The sequence below is a fragment of the Tiliqua scincoides genome, chromosome 1 (genome assembly GCF_035046505.1).
Source record: "Tiliqua scincoides isolate rTilSci1 chromosome 1, rTilSci1.hap2, whole genome shotgun sequence".
Classification (NCBI taxonomy): domain Eukaryota; kingdom Metazoa; phylum Chordata; class Lepidosauria; order Squamata; family Scincidae; genus Tiliqua; species Tiliqua scincoides.
Genome location: NC_089821.1, coordinates 60,006,509 through 60,029,927, shown reverse-complemented (window position 1 = coordinate 60,029,927; position 23,419 = coordinate 60,006,509). Strand labels below are relative to the sequence as shown.

The 23,419-nt window shown below is 42.6% G+C and overlaps 2 protein-coding genes across 9 annotated transcripts in view; one reads left to right on the top strand and one right to left on the bottom strand.

Moving 5' to 3' along the window:
• LMNTD2 (lamin tail domain containing 2) overlaps nucleotides 1-23,419 on the bottom strand; it is an 87,055-nt gene that overhangs the window by 56,494 nt on the left and 7,142 nt on the right. The window lies entirely within an intron of this gene.
• Nucleotides 12,374-23,419, top strand: part of RASSF7 (Ras association domain family member 7) — a 126,745-nt gene continuing 115,699 nt past the window's right edge. For 3 of the 5 annotated variants that reach the window (XM_066610934.1, XM_066610901.1, XM_066610908.1), the window contains exon 1: nucleotides 12,374-12,556. The gene's annotated coding sequence lies outside the window, so the exon portion shown is untranslated. Of the gene's footprint in view, nucleotides 12,557-19,415; nucleotides 19,436-23,419 lie in introns of those variants that run through there. The other 2 variants (XM_066610925.1, XM_066610933.1) reach the window with 2 other exon arrangements.

Genomic DNA, 23,419 nt, shown 5'->3' with positions numbered 1-23,419 from the left:
AGAAAAAAAACACCACATTTAGAATGGATTTTTATTAGCCACTAAGTTTTTTTGTTTTGTTTAAGTTTGTGGAAGTTTTTTTTCCATTATCAAAAACAGTATAACCAACAAGCTCCCACATTTGATTCAGCACTTTACCTAATCCACCCCACCCCAACCCAGAAACAGGAGCCATCATTATAAAAAGAAAAGAGGGGGGCACATACATTTGTCATCAGGGCAAAACTTCATATCTGCAAACTGTATAGACCAGGGGTGTCAAACATAAGGCCCGGGGGCCGGATGTGGCCCCAGAAGCTTTTTATTCTGCCCTCAATCTCTCAGCTGCTGAGCAGCGCTGAGGTGTTACTGCTGAAACAGCAGCCCACATGAAAATTGGGCTCTCCCATATCTTGAAATATGATCAAGATTTGTGTATTTTCTCTTCTGTCATTTGCAGTTAATGCAGTTAATGAGAACAAAGTGCTGATTTCTGGCTATCAGCTGCTTAATGATGTCACTTTCTGGTTAATGATGTCACTTCCGGCCCTCAGCAGGTGCCCTGAATGCTAACTTCAGCCCTCTGTATGAAATGAGTTTGACACCCCTGGCACAGACTAATTACACAGGCCAGCATACATTTCGCTTCCTTAAACGTTACACCAATTCCTGGGTATATTTGGGGTACTGATTCCAAAAACGGCATCCGTTTTGCCCTATCATGTCTAGTTTTGGAGACATGGCATAGCCTCTTTAGTGAATTGTTCAAGTAGCTTCCTCATGAGGAAGCCTACATCATGGCTTCCTCATGAGGAAGCTGCTTGAACCATTCACTAATGAGGCTATATTCTATTTCCAAAACTAGACATGATAGGGCAGAATGGATGCCATTTTTGGAATTGGCACCCCAAATTCACATCAAACCACCATAAAGTTTGAGAAAAACTTTTCTGACCCTCAATTTTGTAGGCCTGTGTTATCTGTAGCACATTACAAAGAATGTCCAAAATTAGTATCAACAGTCACATGAGAACATTGACAGTCCCAGGCTCATATTTGTTAATGTGTGAAAATGCAACAGTAGACCAGCTGTACTCCCAACAAGAACCAGCATAACGCAATGTGGTCAAAAATATTTTTCATCTGTTGCATATAAAAACTATTAAGGGCCCAATCCTATCCAATTTTCTAGTGTTGGTGCAGCCATGCCAAAGGGGCATTCACTGCATCCTGTGGTGGGGAGGCAGTCACAGAGGCCTCCTTAAAGTACGGGAACATTTGTTCTCTTTCCCAGGGGCTGCATTGCAGCTGCACCACTGCTGAAGGATTGGATAGGATTGGGCCCCTAAGTGGATTCAAAAAACAAATGATGTTCAAAATGCTTTGAACATGCGTATGATGGGTGACTTAAGTCCACTTGTGCATAATATATTTTAAAATTTCTTCTTAAAAACAATGTGCGTGTCACACAGGAGCAAGACTGTTGTATATAAAAGATGATACTTATGCTTGTAGGACAATATAAACCATATATTTAGTTAATGGTATTGGAAATACCAGTCCAGGAATAGTGGCTTCCACTAGATGTTCATTGTTTGCATTTATTCAAAACAATGCAATTCAAGGCTGTTTTCTTCCCCAGGTGAAGATGAAATGTTGTTAAGCTCTGCTTGAATAACTGAGGTTGAGAGCTACTTGAGATCTCTGTAGTACATGCGGAAACTTTATTCTAAGGATCTCCTGGTTTGTTTTTGGCATGGGACGTTTTTGGCATGGGACGTTGAAATCTTCGTACAGTGCCCTTTTTTCCTTTTGTCCAGTGTTATAGTGATAAACAGGAATATTTTAAAAGCCTTTATTGTCTATGTTGTAGCTACTACATTAGGATAACCCTGAAGTGCAGAGGACTGTCTACTAAACAGAAGCATTGGGGTGGGACGGGGAGGGGGGAACAAGCAAGAAGTGGAGGTTCTTAACTTGAATGCCAGCCTTGTAAAAGTAATAGCATTCACTTATGAATGCACCATTGCATAGGCAAGTATTGTGCCGCTATGTGTAGTGGCATTCACCAATGTTCCTTCCTTCTTACAGTTATCGCTCATTGTTTCTCATCTAATTTGTAAACTCCTTGGCAGGATATACCTTTCTATGTTGCAAATACACTGTGGTAACATTAGTTACCACATGATAGTGTGGTAACATTAGTCATACTGGGCTGTTCTTTAAGGGGCATTGGCACATAAAGGCTTTTACCTGCTCATAGATTGTGTGAACCAAGCCTACCTGCTTGCAAGTGCCTGTGTGTCATGGCTCAATTGCTTGAGCACTAGGCCTGGCCAGTTGCTCTCCCAACAGAGTTTGTTATTGCCCAATACCTCAATCTATGCATTTTTATAGAGAAATAAGCCCCACTGTAAACAATGAAGCTGGACTCTCAAGTTAGGAGCGCCTAGAATTGTAGCCTTGGCCAGTGGCTAATGGACTGCACGTTGGTGCTAATGCATGCTGACTAGTCATACTAAATCAGAAAAATTTAATATAGGGAGGGGTGGTGCTACTTGAAATGCAGCCTGATACTGCCTCAGGTCTGCCACTGCTGCCTTTACACTATTTTTTAATTAGCCCATTATTGTGCTCCATATGCAGTTTCTTTAATAGCTCCTTCAGTCACTTGGTCCCTGTCAATCAAACTAGAAGTCCTTCACTTCCACATTTGAAGAAACCACACCAGGAGGAATAGGTAACACAGCAGATGACAGTATACAAGCATTTAGAAGGACCTTGACAGAATGGAATACTGGGCTGAAATTATGGTAACAAAATGAAGTTCAACAGAGGCAAATGCAAGGTTCCACATCTTGCAAAAAGGTGGAACACAAACCTGGAACCCTGGAATGCAAAAAAATAAAAAGGCACCTGGCACAGTGTTCCCTGTAAGAATCCATGCTGCTATATGGAGTCCTTGCATGGCAGTGTGGCAGCAGAGTCAAGCCTGTGGACATTTGGTGATGACGTCACACATCAACACCAGACTTCCAGGTAGCTGAGCTCCAAGCTGTACAGAGCTCAGCTGCAAGGCAGCTTGGCAGTTCACCATATGAAGGGAATCTTGGAGTTGCAATGATCACAAGCTGAATGAGTTAGGAATGTGATCTACTGGGAGCCCCTGTATCCATAGATCCCGTATCCACAGTTTCACATTCATGGATCATGGATGTGGGCCCCCACTTTGGTGCTCTGAATGGCTGTTCAATGGCTTTTCTGGCCCTCATATTGCCTTTTAAAGACATAAAACATCGTTTCCGGTTTTGCTGAAAAAACCGGAAGTGATGATTTTCAACCTGATTCTGTGGCCCTCAGTGGCTGTGGGCAGATGCAGGCAGCCTCCGCAGGGCTCAGAAGAGCCTCCAGAGGCAAGGGGGGTGTCCCTGGTTTCCACGGTTTCAAGTATCTATGGGGGGTTCCAAAACAGAACCCCCATGGATACCAGGGCACACCTGTAGTTGTAAGTCTAATGTTTTTAGCTTATATTAGTTGGACCATAGCTTCCAAATCTCAAGAAATAGTGGTTCCACTTTATTCAATGCTGGTTGGACCTCATTGAGAGTATGATTTGCATTTCTAAGTGCCATACACACTTGGAGAAGGTTCAGATAAGGGTAACAAAGATGATTGGGGATCTGGAAAACAAGTACTGTGAGTCACAGCTGAGGGAACTTGTTATGTTCAGTCTGGAGAATAGAAGGCATAACTGCATTCTTCAAACATCTGTGGGATTGTGGAAGAGGGCAAATTTGTTCTCTGCTGCTCCAAACTAGATCTTATGGAATTATGCTGCAGAAGAGGAAATGTTGGTTCAATTTCAGGAAAAATGTATTAACAGTAAGAGCAGTTCAACAATGGAACCAATTACTGAGGGACGTGGTGGGCTCTCCCTCACTGGAGATTGTCAAGCAGAAGCTTTAGGAGTACCTTTTGGATAGGCTCTAGAGAGGATGTTCATGTTTCAAGGGTGGTGGACACTAGTTGACTTTGAAAACCCCATCCAGCTAAAGGAGAAGCAGTACAGAAAGTCTGCCGGGCTCTTCTTTAGAAGTCACTGTATGGGTTGTTTCAAACACCACTATATGATGATGGACCACTAAAGGCATGAACTGACTCAGTTAAAAGACTTGTGTCTGAGATGATATGTAACTGCAGAGTATTAACTGAGGTGTCCCATTGACTGAGATGACACATGAAGATTATCACATGAGTTTGTTCTGGGAGACCTGGGTTGAAATGCTTCTCTGCCATAAGTTCTCTGTGTGGCCTCAGGCAAATCACCATCTCACACTTTATTACCCATGTATAACATGGAAAAAATGACTAGTCTTACAGGATTGTTGGTGGAGTAGGGAAGAGGGGCAAACGCAATACCATGTCTATGGCCACAATCCTTACCAACCTTCCAGCACTGACATAAGGGCAATGCAACTCTAGGTAAGGAACAAACATTGCCTTACCTTGAGGAGGTCTCCATGACTGGCCTCCCTCCCCCCCCTGCAGGATGCAGCACCTGCTCCACTGGCACAGCTATGCCAGTGCTGGAAAGTTGGTTAGGATTGCGCCCTAAGGCTGCAATCTTAGGCTAACATACCTGAGAGTAGGACCCATTGAAAGTGGGGCTGAGTAGGCAGGCATAGGGTTCTGCTCTAAAGCACTTTAACCCATTTTTGCCTGACCCACAGGTGTACATATTTGGTCCCTGTTGCGTATATACCTTTTCCTCAAATAGACAGTTGCGTACTCTTGCGATGCCCCCTGCCCCTAGCCCTCTAACTCACATGGCTAGCTTTCTTGGGCTGCTGCTGCTGCTTGCCAGAGAGGGTGTGAAGCCTTTGTGATCCTAGTCCTACTGGTAGTACTGCTGTGCCCCCAGGGGCCTAGTAAGGTCTTTGTTGAGGTCACCCATAGTAACAATATTAAAGGGAGGGTGAAGCCTGATGTGGGGGGGGGGGGAGGCTGGAAGGAAAGAGAAGGATGTTCGTTTGGGCCCTGCTGACAAATTTGTATTCACAGGGGTGACTATGGAGGAGAAGTAGTTAACCGTTTAACTGAGAGGCTGGCTGAACTATGTGGAACTTTCTTTTTCATTTGAAGCAATGTACGGTATTTAGGTTTTTCTAGCACTTTTATATTATCAAAATCTTATCAACAGTTATACTTAACATACTGCTTGTACACTATTATGTTGGTACATTTAACTTTCCCCTCCTCACTCATCCCATTCGCCTTCATATAGTATTATACATAGCTGTGAAAACTACAGTAGAAAGATGCTGATTGAGATATAGTGTTAGATGAGCACAGAAAAAAATAACATTTTTTTTTTAATGGAAGCTAAAATCTCCTGAACTAGATGAACTGGATAAATTGTTGACTCTGCATTACAGGGGGTCAGACAAGATGACCCCTGAAGGTCCCTTCCAGCTCAATGCAAGTATGATTCTCTGAGGCAGGCTTTTCTCTCCTTGGTAAGTGTCAAAGTTGAATGAAAAATGTTTGCTAACCCAATGTTAATTTTTATCAGTTGAGCTTTTAACTGAGGAAAGGTAGGCAAAGTACAAAAAAGAATCAGAGGCAAGACAAAATGAAATTGAAAGCAGTTCTAACTACTTGTTTCTTTCACTAGGGAATCCACTTACATGAGAACAGTGTCTCATCATTGAAAAAGCACTGGATCATCCTGAGCAGTTGACCTCCAAAACAAGCATACAAGCTGCACACCATCCTTCCCTTTTTAAGGGGTTATCAGGAAGTGGATTTCAGCCTTTATTATTGGCTAATTCTGGGGTGAGAATAACTACATTAGGGCCCAATCCTATCCAACTTTCTAGCACTGGTGCAGCTGCAATGCAGCCCCAGTAAGGGAACAAATGATCCCATACCTTGAGGAGGCCTCTGTGACTGCCTCCCCACCACAGGACACAGTGTATGCCTCATTGGCACAGCTGCACCAGCATTGGAAAATTAGATAGGATTGGGCCCTTAGCCTCTGGGACTTCCCATAAGCAATGTTCAGGTAGAAGGCCTCAACCAATGGGCAAGCATGACCAGTGAGATGTCAACTGGGTCATTTCTTTACCATTCTAAAACTGTTATCAGGCTCTCTAAACTGGGTAGAGGAAACTTGAGGGATAAAGAGTTTAAAGGACTTGAACCATGCAGGCCACTTCGATTTTAAACATGGACTATGGGTTTAACAAAGGGTGAAGGGTTTCCCTTCACCATAAATGTTTTAGGCAAATGTTTTACAATATGGAAGCCAAAGGAGTCCAGATGCTCCACCTTCAAAATACGGTATAGGTTTTTCATCTTATAAACTGAAGAACTAAAATATGAACATCTGGGGAACTATTAATACATGGTTAGTTTGCTCAACACATAAAAGCCAAATGGGTAACTGATCAGAACTTTTAGTGGTTGGAATTCCAGCTTGTTCTGCCCTTCAAAGTTCCCAGGCTCTACAATGGCTCCCTGTTCTCTTAAAGCTGCCCCCTTCATGCCTCTCCTCCTCCTCCTCTCCACCACTAAAGTTCTTTCTAAAACAATCTGAATTAAATGACTCTGCAACAAGAATTCAAGCAATTTTGTGCAAAATGTGCAGAAATAACATAATATATTCTGACTTCAGAATGTAAATATCCTTAGGATACAATTTGGTCTTGGACATTCCCCTCCCCATTTGATTATCTCTATTGATTGCAGCTTAGAGAATACAGCTTTGTCTAGAAATAAGGCTGAGCCCTGACAAGTACAAAGAAAATTATGGCCTGCAGTCTTCATTATAGACCCCTCTATCCAGTTCTCTGTTTTGCTTTCACTTGTCGGATGACTTTTTCTGCTCAGTTAGGTATTGAGGAATGGATTCTATGTATAATGCACGTATTTTCTTTCTCTCTCTTCCCCTAAAGAATGGGTACTGTATGTTTCTCTTTAATGTTGTTTAGACAGTTTGCCATCTTGTGACTGCAGAACAGAGGAAATGGAATGCTTTTCCCGTAATTAATTTTGCCTTTTTGGATATAAAACCGAAAGGAATTGATTATAAGGCTAGTCTTATTATTTTACACAATTATTTTACAGTAGATTGATAATATTTAAAGGATGTGAAGGTGATACCCAAACTTCATTACAATTTTTTCATTATACCTTTAAAATAAGTTGAAATTGGGACTGTTTTAAATGTTTAAGGGCTATTTTCATTGCCCACATGCAGAACCTTGTTATGGATAACAGACTGAATCCTGATGTGATCTTTTTAAAAATTCTGCCAAGTTTTGGAATAATTGAGCTGAGACAAAATCTAAATAAAACCCTTGCATTCCCTCCCCATAAAATGCTTGTGTTTTGTTCATCCACCCCAATACACAAATTTGTTCCCTCTCCATACAGTATGTTGTGATCCCTTCCTTGGCAACTATTTCTTCTTGCCATTACGTAGCCTGATTTCTTACTGTTAAACTTGCTAATTGGATTTTTATCTTCCAATCTATTTAGTCTCCTATGAACGCACAATGTGAACCTCTAATCTATTTTAGCACCCTCCCAACTCTGGCTCCTAGCACATCTAACTTCATGCTGTACTCTCTGACCTTGTAAGAAGAACCTTCTTTTTGACAGTTGCAACTGTTTTCTGGGTTTGCAATTATTGTGCACCTCTCCTTTGACAGGTGGCAAAGAAAGGACTTTTAAACCTGCAATGCCATTTCTAATCTCATTTGCTCTGTGACTATTGTGTAGTCCTAATCTTCTTTGCTATTTGTGGCCTGTTCAGTGGCACAGGGATTGGTGCATTTTTAAAAACAAATCCTTTTTTCATTTGTGTTATATGTTTCCGGTACCACAGAGGCAACAAACCCGTTATACAGAATCATCATGATGAGTGAACACCATTTTACAAGACAGATGGGTCTCCCATACTCATTGAAGTGGTAGTAACAGGGTTGTATATACCATCTTGCATGGCAAGGAATAATCTCTAAGCAACCAGCCAGGCGAACTTCTGCAATGTGGAAGGAGAGGAGGTTTTCTCTTCCATATGTGAGTGTGTGTGTGTGTGTGTGTGTGTGTGTGTATGTGTGTGTGTGTGTGTGTGTGTGTGTGAGAGAGAGAGAGAGAGAGAGAGAGAGAGAGAGAGAGAGAGTTTTGTTTTGTTTAGCCATTAGAAAGTTAGTGTGTCAGGCAAGCTAGTAAAAATGTGGGCTAATGTGTGATTGGGACAGGAAAGCCCTGGTGCCAGTGCCTCCCTTCTTTCCCCAGATTTGCCCCATACCAGGGCCAGAACCAGTAGGCTCTGCTGCCACCATGAGGATAAAGGCAGAGACTGTTCTTGAAAGCCTCCCTCCCAGTTACATGACTGACTTCCCATAAATGTAAGTCTGGAGCATGGAACCCAGGGTTTAGGAGTACTAGGGCAATACATAAAAAGAGTGTATTAAAGATATAAGAAAGAGTGGGTGGGTTGGATAATACAAGGAGGAAAGAATAAACCAGCAGACTTGGGAAATGGCTTAGGCATTGGCAGTGCCCAGATGTGGATCTTAGGAAAAATACAAGCACAAGATGGCAAACTCAAAAGGAAAATAATTCCCAAATGTGTATAAATCTCACTGTTCCCTGTTTGGTACTTGCTCCAAAATCAACCTTAAGAGTCCACGATAGCTTTCTGATCCCCAGAGTTGGGCACAATCTTTGAGGGAGCCAAGCCAGAATACATTCAAAAGTATTTGGACTAGATCAGTGTTTCTCAACCAGTGGTATGGGTACCACCAGTGATAATTGAGGTGGTATCTGGTGGTACTCACAGTACCCCTGGACACCTGTCACCTGGCAGCAAGATCAGGAACACAACGCAACAAACAGTGGTAGGAGGCTCGGTGGGCCAAGCTCCAAAGCATGCTTTTTCATGCTCAGAAAAGCCCTCCAGTCCACCCTGAGCCTCTTACCGGTGTTTGTTGTGTCACATCTGGCCTCAGAAGTAACTGGCAATGAGGTCATCACCAGTTACCTCTGGTGGTACTTCAAACAGGTGGACCATGTGAAGTGCTAAAGCAGAGGACAAACCTTGAGAAACACTGGGCTAGACCTTAACAAACCTAGAGTTGATTATGCCACTGGTCAATCCAATTGGATGGTTTATGACCACCAGCACACCCCTGCCTGCCGTTTGATCTGGTTAGGTGGATTTGGATGCCCAATCTGCTGTTCCATGTCAAACCCAGCAGGTGGAATGGCTAGGGCTATTATTCAGGCTGGACCCCAATGAAGAAGACAGTGAATCCACAAAATGACATGTCTGCCAAGCCATGTGCTGATTTAAAAGTTCAGTGATGGGGGAAAAACAGGGAGCAAGGGTAGCTCCATCATCACAGCTCATAACTTCTGAGGTCTTTGCACGTTTTGGTTGCTTGATCAGCATAGGTTCCTCCACAGTTCTAGTTTTGTTCCCCAGATTTTCCCCTGTCCAGCTGCCAGATCTAGAAAAGTGGATTTCTGGTCTCCTATGGAAAAGGATCATCAGATCCTTCCACAAGGACATGAAGGGCACTGTTGTCTTTGATGGCTCCACATCACACCCCTTTGACATCCGAAGCGGCGTGAAGCAGGGCTGTGTTCTTGCACCAACCTTGTTTGGGATCTTCTTTGCTGTCCTGCTGAAGCAGGCCTTTGGAACTACAACAGAAGGCATCTATCTCCGGACCAGATCAGATGGAAAGCTCTTCAACCTCTCCAGACTGAGAGCAAAGTCCAAAGTCCAGCTGAAATGTCTGCGTGACTTCCTCTTTGCCGACGATGCAGCTATCACTACCCACTCTGCCAAAGATCTCCAGCAGCTCATGGATCGTTTTAGCAAGGCCTGCCAAGATTTTGGACTGACAATCAGCCTGAAGAAAACACAGGTCATGGTTCAGGATGTGGACTTACCTCCCTGCATTACAATCTCTGCGCATGAACTGGAGGTTGTCCATGACTTTGTGTACCTTGGCTCAACGATCTCCGACACTCTTTCTCTCGATACCGAGCTAAACAAATGCATCGGTAAAGCAGCTACCACGTTTTCCAGACTCACAAAGAGAGTCTGGTCCAACAAGAAGCTGACGGAACATACCAAGATCCAGGTCTACAGAGCTTGCGTCCTGAGTACACTTCTGTACTGCAGCGAGTCATGGACTCTTCACTCACAACAGGAGAGGAAACTGAATGCTTTCCACATGCGCTGCCTCCGACGTATTCTCGGCATCACCTGGCAGGACAAAGTTTCAAACAACACAGTCCTGGAACGTGCTGGAATCCCTAGCATGTATGCACTACTGAAACAGAGACGCCTGCGTTGGCTCGGTCATGTCGTGAGAATGGATGATGGCCGGATCCCAAAGGATCTCCTCTATGGAGAACTCGTGCAAGGAAAGCGCCCTACAGGTAGACCACAGCTGCGATACAAGGACATCTGCAAGAGGGATCTGAAGGCCTTAGGAGTGGACCTCAACAAGTGGGAAACCCTGGCCTCTGAGCGGCCCACTTGGAGGCCGGCTGTGCAACATGGCCTTTCCCAGTTTGAAGAGACACTTGGCCAACAGTCTGAGGCTAAGAGGCAAAGAAGGAAGGCCCATAGCCAGGGAGACAGGCCAGGGACAGACTGCACTTGCTCCCAGTGTGGAAGGGATTGTCACTCCCGAATCGGCCTTTTCAGCCACACTAGATGCTGTTCCAGAACCACCTTTCAGAGCGCGATACCATAGTCTTTCGAGACTGAAGGTTGCCAACTAACATGGAAAAGTTGATCTATGTTGTGATTTAATATACACTTGTTCCATGTGCAGCTTGATTGCACTGCTGTTTATTTAGATGATTTACACCTTACCTTCTCAACACTTATCAAGATAGCTTAACAACAAAATCATCAAAAGGATGACAAAACAATAAAAGACAGCGATTAAAATTGATTTAAAATTAAGAAACCAGTGTTATGTCATCTAGCCTACAAAGACTCATTGATTCAGCCCCCCCTTTTGAAATTGTCTTTAGATGTTTCTGAATGGTGAATTACTTTTTTTTCTGTACGTGATACTTTGTGCATGTATAGATTTATAGGATTTAACAAAATACTGAGTTCTACATGAGTATAGTTGTGTAAAAGCACACACAGTTTTTAAAACTTGTAGTAGGTAGGATGGAAGTTTTGCTTCAGTGCGGTGAAGCAATGGAGGAGAATTACAACAAACCCTCCATTTATAGGACTAATGTGGTGAAGGGCGGCCCATTAATGATGAAAGTTCGTTAAAACTGAATGTATTGAAGTCAATGGAGACAGGCATGCACATAACATTTGTGACTAGTTTCTAATGAAGCAGAAAATGTTGGTTGTTTCTGAAGTCTGTTAAATTGATGTCCATTAAATCGAGTGTTTACTGTATGCTGAAACAGTACTTTTCTTCTTCCTACGGAAGACTTACTGTGACACAGCTTGACAGTGCCTGCACTGAAACAAATTGGCAGTCTCATGTTTTAAAGGGTTTCCGTAATGTAAATAAAAAGTCCCTCATTGCACCTGTTATTTTAATACCGTTTACAGAAACCATTTAATGTATGAAACATTCTTAGATATTTTCAGGGCAAGAAGGCAGGCTGGTAAGTCAGCCAAATTCAGTAAACTACTGAAATGCAGACAAGTTCCCAGTCTGCAATGCCTGGTGAAGGAATGTAAGCTCAGCTGGAAGAAATCTTCAAACCTCGTTGGGGGGGGGGAGAGAATCTTTAGAAACTGTTGGTCTAAGCAAGCAGTCTCCCTACAAGGGGGAAAGCAAGAGGGGGAATAAACCAGCTGCGACAAACATTTCCTATAGTTCAGAGTATTTTTTTTAACGCCATGGCCCACACGTCGATGCAACACTATTTATTTTTAGACAGTTGTCTCTTTTGTTTGTTCCATCTCTCTGTCTGATTCCTATGGAATGATAAGCCTGCTTTATCTTTTTTTTTGATGCTGGGCATAGCAGTAAACCTTAACAGAGAGGCCTGTGACAACAATGCACAGGAAACAAGAATGCCTGTCCTGTTGGACAACAGGGGCTCTCATTAATCCATTGGAGGAAAGAAAATTGATTGGAACATACTTTATAGTCACATAGGAAACACTATCTGTATTTCTCCTCTTTTATCTAACTGTCCTAGCTAAGCTTCAGTAGCCTCTGTTTTTTTGTGTCTTTCTGACCTCACTGCTTTTGTACTTTTGCAACACTGGTAATGTGTTGCTATGGTTGCAATTCACAACAGCATGTGTATCTTTCCTGAGACTATCTGCATCTATATATAGCCATTTGTATTGTGTGCCTTCCTGCTCACTAGCAGTAATGATGACAGTTGCTGTTTCAAGGAAAGAGACCCTCTACTCCTCCTTTCTTCTTTTGAAATATAATAATACTAATTATGCTGCTGATGACAATGCTTAACATTTGTACAGCACTCTGAGTGTGCCAAGCATTTCACGTGTATTAACTGGATGGAAGCCTTACATCTACGCCAACCCTGTAAGGTAAGTTTCATTATCCCCATATTGCAGCTGGGGAGTGGAGGAGGAGATGGAGTAGCTTGCCTAAGGCCACCAAGTACAATTTGTGGCAGTGGCTAAAGACTAGCGGGCAAATTATATGGGATCTATTTGAATGTAGGAGGTTAGATGTTAAAGAAGGGATGGCATTCAAATCATGTTTCCAGTATCCAATGTTCAGATTTTAGATGCTGAATTCAATTCAGCATTCAATACAGTATTTATGACAAAGCTTTCAATTATTTATTTTACTAAATGAACACATGCCTATATTAGAAACTGTATTCTCATTATGTGTCTTGTATTCTGCTGGGAATAAAAGCAAGGTCAGTACTGCTAAACAAGCAGAAGTGTGTAAAAAGGGTGATATTAAAAAAAATTCAAGAAGTCCCATTATAAATCTAATCATGCTATTGTAGTGTATGAAGGAGGAGCAAGCTGACTTATGTTTTAACTTCCAGTTCAACTGATGTAGAATTTGTTGAAGAACCTCTTTTAGGCTCATTGTACACATTCATTTTAACCTTGTGACAGATAACATTGTGATAGCACTGTTTTTGGAGACATTGCTATCAAAGCACTGGTGATCTGTTGGGGGAAGAGGATGCCTGGACTGAATCTAAGCACTCCTCACAGTGCCAGTCCATCAACTGAAAAGTCAGGGAAGGCCATAAATGACCAGATGGGCTTCTGTAACCAAAACACATGGTGTATTTATACTGCTGTGTCTGACCCAAACAACAGGACAGAAGTTGACAGTAGATTATACGTATGTTTCCAGTCACCCACCTGAAGTTTCTGAGGTCTACCATCTGAAGAACGTTATCTGTAGAGTCTTCCTGTCTCTAAAGTTTTCAAGTGGACTGAAAGACAGTGCATTACTCCTAAGGCCAGACACAACCAGAAGATCCTTCTGATTGTGTCTGGGAGGTCCTTGAGGCCCTTCTGACCTAGGGTTGGTACCTGTGCTGGGTCAAATCCGGGGGTGCCAAACTTGCAGATGAGAAGAACTGACTGCATCTGTGGTGATATTCTGCTTTTTTGCTGTCATGAAAAGTAATGGATGCAACAGATTAAATTGTAGACTTTGCATAAAACCACTAACAGGCCCTGCACATGCCCAATCTCATCTGATCTTGGAAGCTAAGCAGGGTCAGGCCTGGTTAGTACTTGGATGGGAGACTGCCTGGGAATACTGGGTGCTGTAGGCTTATACCATAGTCTTTCGAGACTGAAGGTTGCCAACCAGGGGGGAGGCCAATCCTATCCTTCCCCTCCCCACTGGTGCAGCTGTGCCAAAATCAGGCATGCTGTATCTGGGGGCGGGGGATGGATTGGGAGGTTTCAGAAGTGAAAGGGGATTCAAATACTCTTACACCTCTGTAGGCCTTGTGCTCTCCAATGGGCCTCCTCAGATCTGTGCTAGTGATTTTGCTAGTGCAAGACTGGGAAGAGAAAGGGGTATGGGATCTGGTGCGCACCTTCCCCCATCCCCATTACACCTGCCTACCCATTCACTTTCACCCCTCCCTGCCTCCATTCCACCCTCCCCCAACCCACTGACTTACCTGCTCCTGAGGTGGTGGGAGAGCTGATGGGTGGAAATAGCGGTAGATTGTAAAGGAGATTCCTTAATATGATGGGTGTAGGTGCCTTTTGTGCTTGATTTTGACCTAATTTTATCCTTTTATCACTGTTTGTATCTGATGTATTTTTGGATTTACATGTTTTATCTTATTGTGATGGCTATTAGCTAATACAATAAACAATCTTTGACTTTGGGAGAGCTGATGATGTGCGCAGGAAAGCTCTGGCCTTCCCACCAGCGTCCTGGCAGCATGCTACTTAGTGCTCTGCCAGAAAGCACTCTACAGTGATTTGCATAAAGAGCGTAGCAATATGCAAATTAGGGTGCTTAGATTTGGGAACTGAAATATGGTAACCCTACACATGATACATCTTATTTAGAAAGAAAGCCACGTTATGTGCAAGTATGTGATCAGATTGATCAGATTTGCAATGTGCACACTAATATTACAGGGATACAGAGCTAGCATTGGTTGAAACAACTGTTCCAGGGCTCAAAGATAAAGTGAATTGAGACCTTTTCTCTGTTCTTCTATGGTTTTCATTTGGGGAGAGTGTGCCTGAGCATGATGATTTTGTTGGGGGCTCAATTATTCTAATCTTGTTTCTTGTAAAGTGGTTCAGAATAATGTGTTGTCTGTAAAAGGCTGACAGAGCTCTTGAATTGCGAAGTTTAATAACATTACACAAACTTGCATTGATGGAACAATTTTGAATTACTTCACATAAACATGCATTATATTAAAAAATAAATCAATACTTCTGGGCCGTATTCCCAGTCTGTAGGTGTACTCTATTTATGCCTCCCCACTTCTCTGTTTGCCTTATGATGGTTTTTGGTATTTTGCTGGCTTTTTTGAATTTTATATTTTTGCAGAGTTGTATGTTTAAAAAAAGCAGTCCTTCCATAATACCACAGTAAAATATTGCAAAGTTTGCAACCTGCTATTTTAGTGTCACATGATTAATTTATGAGCATACGTCCTTGTGATATAGCAACATTTTCAGTTACCTTCTTTAGCTTATAGTGGGACAGTATATGGTATAATCAACCCTAATTGGGAAGCAGCAAAAAATATCAGACCTGAGAAACTTACCAAAGTTCAGATGTGGATTGGTGGCTTCGGTATTGCTCTTGAGTTTTGCCGGGGGGGGGGGGGGGGCTTTTTTTATATTGACTCAAAATTTCCAGGTTGAGCTCCTCTGGTTGAAATACTTCACCAGGCTCATGATTATACTCCTGGCTCATGGATACTCACTATGAATGCTTGCATTAATCCTCTACTCCCAACATTCTTGGTAGCTTTTACTATTGTTTTCCTTCTGCATTACATTCATTCAATTCCTTGATAAAATGGAAGAGGCTTCTGATGAGAGATGCAAACAAGATACTTCTCTTCTGGCTTCTCCCATATTAAATAAATTCTCAGCAGCAAGCCCAAGATGATGAGCTTGACACTTTTTTAGAGCCTGCTGTACTTAACAAGGAGTTCACATAATTCCTTGCTCGAGTATCAAATGGTTTGCTTTAAAGTTGTATCTGATCATGGGTCTTGATCATGGATCATGATTGCCAAAATAACATTAATGTTAACTGTCAGGATAACCTCTTGGTTCAGAGATCTCTTTGGAATGGGGCAAGCCATCAGATTTTGGGAAAGGGACAAAACTACCCCCTCCCACTAAGAAGGACAGGCTGATGTAAGTGTGTGTGTGAGAGAGGGAAGGGGGGAAACAAAAGAAACAGAAAGACAGAGCTGAAGGCACTTGGGATGCAGGGCTGCTCTCTCGAACAAGGGTCTCCAAACCCTGGCCCGGGGACCAGATGCAGCCTGCAGAGAACCTCTATCCAGCCCGCAGCCAGCATCTTGTCCCCTGAAAGAGGACTGAGCACTCAACTGAATACGACCAGAACTGTGCTCTGATTGCATCTGGAGGGTGTTCTGAGAGCTGGAGAGGCTGAGTGGAGCCCACTCATTCATTTATTCCTTCACCTAAGTTCCATCTCTAATTTATTTATTTAAATTTTATGTTTAAATTTTTTTCCAACCCTCAGCACTGTGCCAGATATTTCATGCGGCCCTCTGGCCAAAATGTTTGGAGACTGGTGCCTAAACCCCGGCCCTGGGGCCACTTGCGGCCCTCGAGGACTCCCAATGCGGCCCTCAGGGAGTCCCCAGTCTCCAATGAACCTCTGGCCCTCTGAAGATTTGTTGAAGCCCGCACTGGCCCGACTCAACTGCTCTCAGCATGAGGGCAACTGTTTGACCTCTCGCATGAGCTGTGGGATGAGGGCTCCCTCCACTGCTTGCTGTTTCACATCTGTGATGAAGCCCTCAGGGAGCCCCCAGTCTCCAATGAACCTCTGGCCCTCTGGAGATTTGTTGAAGCCCGCACTGGCCTGACGCAACTGCTCTCAGCATGAGGGCAACTGTTTGACCTCTCGCATGAGCTGTGGGATGAGGGCTCCTTCCACTGCTTGCTGTTTCACATCTGTGATGCAGCAGCGGCAGTAAAGGAAAGGCCAGCCTTACTTTGTGCAAGGCCTTTTATAGAGCTTGAGCTATTGCAAGACATTCATTCATTCATATAAGTTCATCTTTAATATATTCATTTATGTAAACGTATGTACATTTATTCACATTTTAAATGTAAATTAATTACTTTTTCCCCCAGCCCCCAACAGTGTCAGGGAGATGATGTGGCCCTCGTGCCAAAAACTTTGGATGCCCCTGCTCTAGAGAAATAATTTTGTATTAAACATATCTTTATTGGGATTACAGAATAAGTTGTGATATCTGGCACTTGGTGATTTGGAAAGCTCTATTAACCAGCTCAGTGAACTCACCAGTTTGCAACTGACTTCCAGTCTGCAGCCTGTTGATGACTTCAGAAGCCTCTCAGGAGCATTCTGAGCAGCTCCTTAGTGAAACTGACAGTGTCCCCATTGCTACAGCAACTGAGATACCTCAGGAGCCTTGTGGCTTTGTTGGCTTTGACACGAGCACAGTAGAGCCTGCAAACCATTCAACTGAAGTCACTTGAGAACAACCAGAGCAGCTCAATAACATTGAAGTTAGTGATTCTATTGCTTTGGCAATGGGGACTTTGGACCTGGAGATTCCTCAGGGCAGGGGAGAGAAAGCAGGCGAGAGAAGCTTGCAAAACAAGCCAAGGGGTTTTAAAGCTTTGCAGCTGGCTTATGATGAAGTTGGTGGGGCCAAGAGCTGAGAGATGCTGGTTCACCCTCTGCAGGAAGAGGAGCGAGCTTCAAGACTCAGGGAGACCATCCAGTGAAGCCTGGAGGAGAATCCTTTTGGAACAACAAAACCAAGCACTACTAAACTGAAAAATACATATAATCTATAGCAGCAATTTTCTACCATTTTCATCTTGTGGCATACTGACAAAATAAAATTGTCAAGGCCACACCATCAATTTTTTCACAGTTAACAAGGCTGCTGGTGGGGGGCTCACATCATGCAACGGCCCTACTAAAAATGACCCTCCCCCAAACTCCCATGGCACAGCTGTGGACCGTTCATAGCACACCAATATGCAGCGGCACACTGGTTGAAACCACTAGGGTAGAATATATCCAAACTGGCAGAATGGGCAGCAAAATGGCAGATACGTTTCAGTGTTAGTAAGTGTAAGGTCATGCACATTGGGGCAAAAAATCAAAACTTCACATATAGGCTGATGGGTTCTGAGCTGTCTGTGACAGATCAGGAGAGAGATCTTGGGGTGGTGGTGGACAAGTCAATGAAAGTGTCGACCCAATGTGCAGCGGCAGTAAAGAAGGCCAATTCTACGCTTGGGATCATTAGAAAAGGTATTGAGAACAAAACAGTAATATTATAATGCAGTTGTACAAATTGATGGTAAGGCCACACCTGGAGTATTGCATCCAGTTCTGGTCACCACATCTCAAAAAGGACATAGTAGAAATGGAAAAGGTGCAAAAGTGAGCGACTAAGATGATTACTGGGCTGGGGCACCTTCCTTATGAGGAAAGGCTACAGCGTTTGAGTTTCTTCAGCCTAGAAAAGAGGCGCCTGAGGGGGACATGATTGAGACATACAAAATTATGCACGGGAAGGATAAAGTGGATAGAGAGATGCTCTTTACAATCTCACACAACACCAGAACCAGGGGACATCCACTAAAATTGAGTATTGGGAGAGTTAGGACAGACAAAAGAAAATATTTCTTTAGTCAATGTGTAGTTGGTCTGTGGAACTCCTTGCCACAGGATGTGGTGATGGCATCTGGCCTGGATGCCTTTAAAGGGGGATTGGACAAGTTTCTGGAGGAAAAATCCATTACGGGTTACAAGCCATGATGTGTATGTGCAACCTCCTGATTTTAGAAATGGGCTATGTCAGATGCAAGGGAGGGCACCAGGATGCAGGTTTCTTGTTATCTGGTGTGCTCCCTGGAGCATTTGGTGGGCCACTAAGATACAGGAAGCTGGACTAGATGGGCCTATGGCCTGATCCAGTGGGGCTGTTCTTATGTTCTTACATATGTAAAAAATATATTTGCATAAAAATATACATATTTTTACTACAAATGTATATGTAGTGCTTCCCTCAGGTCTCCATGCGCCCAGCCTGAAATACGTCTTAAAAGACTGGTGAATAAAGATCCTAGTCGGTGGTCCCATTTCAGTAAGACCTAATACTTGCCTTATATCAACAATAATTCACAATTCACCATGTAGAGCAACATTCACCATATATAATGGGTTAAAGAACATAAAAAATCATTCTGTGCCTTCCCCATCCCCATATCCCATGAGTTCAAGATGTCTATACATCTTGCAAAACATTGCAGTTCTGCAATACCTATAATTCTGTGACTTGGTTATATAAAAGAGTTTCAAAGTAGATTGTGGCAAGTTTGAGTCTAGTTCCTATTAAGGCAAAATTGTGATTATGTTCATGTGTACGACATCTGCATGGCAATCGCCTTTGTTCTCCAAGGTGGCTTTAGTTGTACGTGTAAAGCAAGGAAGTTGTTGTGCTTGAGCCTTGAGTCCCTTTGGGGAGACAGGCAGGATATAAATGCAGTAAATAAATAAATAAGCCATTTGCTTAACCTTTTGTCTTTTCTTTTTCTCTCCCAGATATAAATGTTACCATGCTGTAATGCTTCTTCCTCATCTGTCATCTGGAGGTCAAGTTTTAAGTACATCTCTTGCCATATTATGGCTACATGTTGAGTGTACGATACCATCCAGAGTGAGGAACAGTTTAAACAGGAAGCTTACCTGTAAGTGATCTTAGCTTTTTGCTGAGGCACAGTATATGGGCCTTTTGTTACAAAAGGGAAAGGTGGAATGTAAATGTTTTTAAATAATAAATATGGGCAAAATGCTTTACAGCCCCTTAGTGAAAGGTCTTGTAATATTTGGATTGTAGTTCTATTCAATCAATCCAGCTTCCTTAAATTTGGGGAATAAGAGGGCACATCTAATTATAATGTTTCTGGGTTTGTTTGGTGGTGGCTTAAGACGGAGAGCTCTAGCTGCCTATTCCAGAACAGATGTGTCCATTATACAGATACTTCCTGATTTACGGATATCTGGCGTACGGAAACCTGTTTTAACACTTTTGCACTGGTACAGTATGTCCTTTGCTGGTACTTCCACTCAGACACGACAGCACACTGGACCAGCAAGAACCAGCTGTTCTGACCTAAATTGATTTCAAAGTTATGTATGAACCTCCGGAATCTAACCTCTCCATCTGCAGCGACTTAGGGCGCAATCCTAACCTCATGTCAGTGCTTTCCAGCACTGGCATAGCAGTGCCAATGGGACATGTGCTGCATCCTGCAGTTGAGTGGCACTCACAGAGGCCTCCTCAAAGTAAGTTTGTTCCATTACCTCAGAGCTCATTGCCCTTAGTGCTGGAAAGCACTGACGTAAGGGGTTAGGATTGCGCCCTTAGTGTAAGATTCTAGAAATCTACAAGGCCTTAGATTTGAACAGTGGTTCTTATTTTCTAAGTCCTCCAGTTTTAGTTGGAGGTGATGGTTGACTTTTTAGAAGCTTTAAATTGAGACAGTATTTTTCTGAGCACATTCTAATGCCTTGTTTGCTGTTTGAGAGATTTCATTTTGAAGCTCAGTAAGGGGGGGGTAATAGAGTTTTTAATAGGAGTCAGAATAGCAGAGAGATCATCATTTAAATCTTGCCTTAACCACTGCAGCAGCTAAAAGAAGTCTCCAGTGGTTCCTACTGGTGCCATGTCTAGGCCTTGCCTGGCCATTTACAGTGGCATTGCAAGGCCCTTCTGAGCTGCACTTCTTGTGGCTCTGAAGCTGTCTGTGACTCAAAAAATGCCTGAGCAATTGTGCAGTCACTGAGCAAGAGACTGAGGCTATAATGCCTTGGGATTTACAGTGCTTCAAACAAACCTGAGGCAAGGTTTATTCAGGATGCTAAATTCAGTAACAAGTAGTGGTAATGTAATTTATCACAAGATGGATGTATCCTTTTTTTTTTAATGATCTAGTGACTGGTCCACATAAGAATGGTATGAGCTGGCTAATGCTTTCATACTTCCAGCACAAACCTAAAGCAAAGCAAGAGGGAGGGGCTAATCAGTCCCATTGGATTATGTACTGCGTGCTGCACTGCTATCTATAGCTTATTTTTCAGCATTAGAAAACAAAACCCACACACATTATAGCCTTTAGTTCAAGCTGTAAAAGCTGAAGCTAGAAGTGTTGAAGGCTGAAATTCTGTCTTTTTCAGTACCTTTTCACTAGAGCAATCAGCTGTTTTGGACAAGATTTCTCATTTTGTATGCATTCAGGTAATTGGAAACTTTCTCGACCCACTTGGAGATGGGCTTGTTTGCCCCTGTGATAATCACATATCTAGGGCTGCAATTCTGTACACACTTTCCTGAGAGCAAGTGCTATTGAATTCAGTTAGACTTTCTTTTGAGTAAACATGCATAGGCTCATGCTGTAGGATACTGAATATTCACCCTTCTCTCCATCTCATCATCATGGCTACTAGTCAATTTGTTGTTCAGTTTCATGAGGTGCTTTATCATGGTATGTTGCTAATCAGCAGGAATACTTTGCTTTTTCCCTTATTGGGTGTCTTTTATGTAAGCTTTATAATTATAACTTAACTGTGGTGGTTTTTAGTATATTGTCACTTTTGCTACTACAGTTCTTTGATGCTTGGATAGCTCTTCATTTTGCTTTGATACACATGGGTACAGTGACAACTAGTATTTGATGTAGATGTGTGGGAAATATGAATTCTTAGTCTAACTGGGGCATAGCAATCTGACCAGTTTTTAAATAGGAATTCCATATTGGAGCCTCCATCCTTTTTGGTATCATCATGTAATCATCTTTAAATGAGACATACCACAAATGACTTTTATGTTCTGACACTCATGTGGTCTGCTTTTCTTGGTCCACTGCTTCTTGGTTTTAGTAGTTTGGGTCATTCTCAAAACTGCTGTCCCTTGTCCACCGACCTCAGATGAAGAAGATTTCAGGGTCCAAATAGGGTTTTTGGGAAGTGTGGTCTCTAATTAGGAAGGGCTTAAATGGGTCACCCATTACTGCATACCATACTTGATGGGATAGCTTTGTAGTAAGAAACACAGTCTTTGTAGTTTATGGGTCCTCATGCAAAACTACATGGAACCAGCTGCCATGAATGTGGATAAGAAAGCAAGCAGATTCACAGTTCTCAATCTCTGAACAGTGGCCTTTTAAGATCATTATTTTAATAGCCACTCTTTGATGACTCTCTCCAGGAACTCAACTTGTTACAAGGGGGTAATCTATATAAAATCAAGTGTGTAGTTGATTCACACTTGAATGGGGAATGGGGTGGGGAGTGGAGCTCTGGAACTGCTCATGCAGCAGGAGCAGGGATGTCATCAGCAGGAGTGCTCAGGTGCTGTTTTTGAAACATTTTTTAAAAGAACCCTAGGAGAGAAGAATGCAAACTGAAAATTTGCTTAGGGACATATGCTAATGTTTAGAGCTAGGACATTGCCTTTCCCTTGGGTTACCTGAGAGATAGTTCATTAAAGTTATAATCCTATGCAAACTTACCTGGGAGTAAGTCCTACTGAGTACACATGCATAGACGAATGCTCGAATAAACCTTTTATGTTCAGCTGGGATATTTTTAAATTTCATTTTTCCATGTTTGGTTAAACTGTTGCAACCCACTCCAAGAGTTTGGAATGAAACAAGCTAGATCTTTAAATGAAGTATAATTATTACTATACTTTGTTTTTTATTAGGAATAAATGACAGGAGAAGTAAGCATTCTAATGAACACATATAAGGTTGATGTTTTTTGTTATATAGTCTTACAGCCCAATCCTATCCAACTTTCCAGCACCAGCGCAACTGCAATGCAGCCCCAGGGTAAGGGAACAAATGTTCCCAAACAATAAGGAGGCCTCTGTGACTGCATCCCCAACACAGGAAGCAGTGCCTACCCCATAGGCACAGCAGCACTGGCACTGGAAAATTGGATAGGATTGGGCTGTTAGTGAGATGTGGCTATGGGGTGAAGAGCTACTGCATTTCAAAATTTACCACTATACCACTACATAGAAATCTCCGTTCAATGTCATTTTTTCAGTAAAGCAAAGCATTTATCTTTACTCATGGAATTTTGTGGATTTTTTTGAGTGATGGTTGTTTGCTTTCAATGTGGTTCTATTAACTCTGTTTCAGTTTGTGTAATATAACATTTCATTGCATTCATATGCAAGTTCTTCTACCCCTTTATCCTATGAGGCAATTTGCTTTCCTTTTGGTTCTTTCCCAGACCACATATACAGCTAAATCTAAGTGAAGCTCAATTAGTGTAGTCTCTGGTGGGTGGAATGAGACGCTAAAATTTTGTCAAGTTAGGAGCAATGTATAGAAGCCTCCTGGCTGTAGTAAATGTCACTTGGCTGACTGTGAACCCAGTAAACAATCTTAGTAGCCAGTAAATGCAAAGGGAAAGGAACTGCAGCCAGTCCATACACTGTAGGTGAAATTGAGGTGACAACATGTGTTTTTTTTTAATACAGTGAACCCCTGATTTAACAGACCTCAGTGTGACAGACTTGGAAAAGTAGTCATGTTTTGTGTATATGCTGATATGTGGCAGGTGCACTGTCATAAATGTGTTCAGATTTAACAGACTTTTAATGGACAAATCTTCTCCCCTATCAGTCCTTTAAATTCAATTTTCACTCTGATGTACACAGG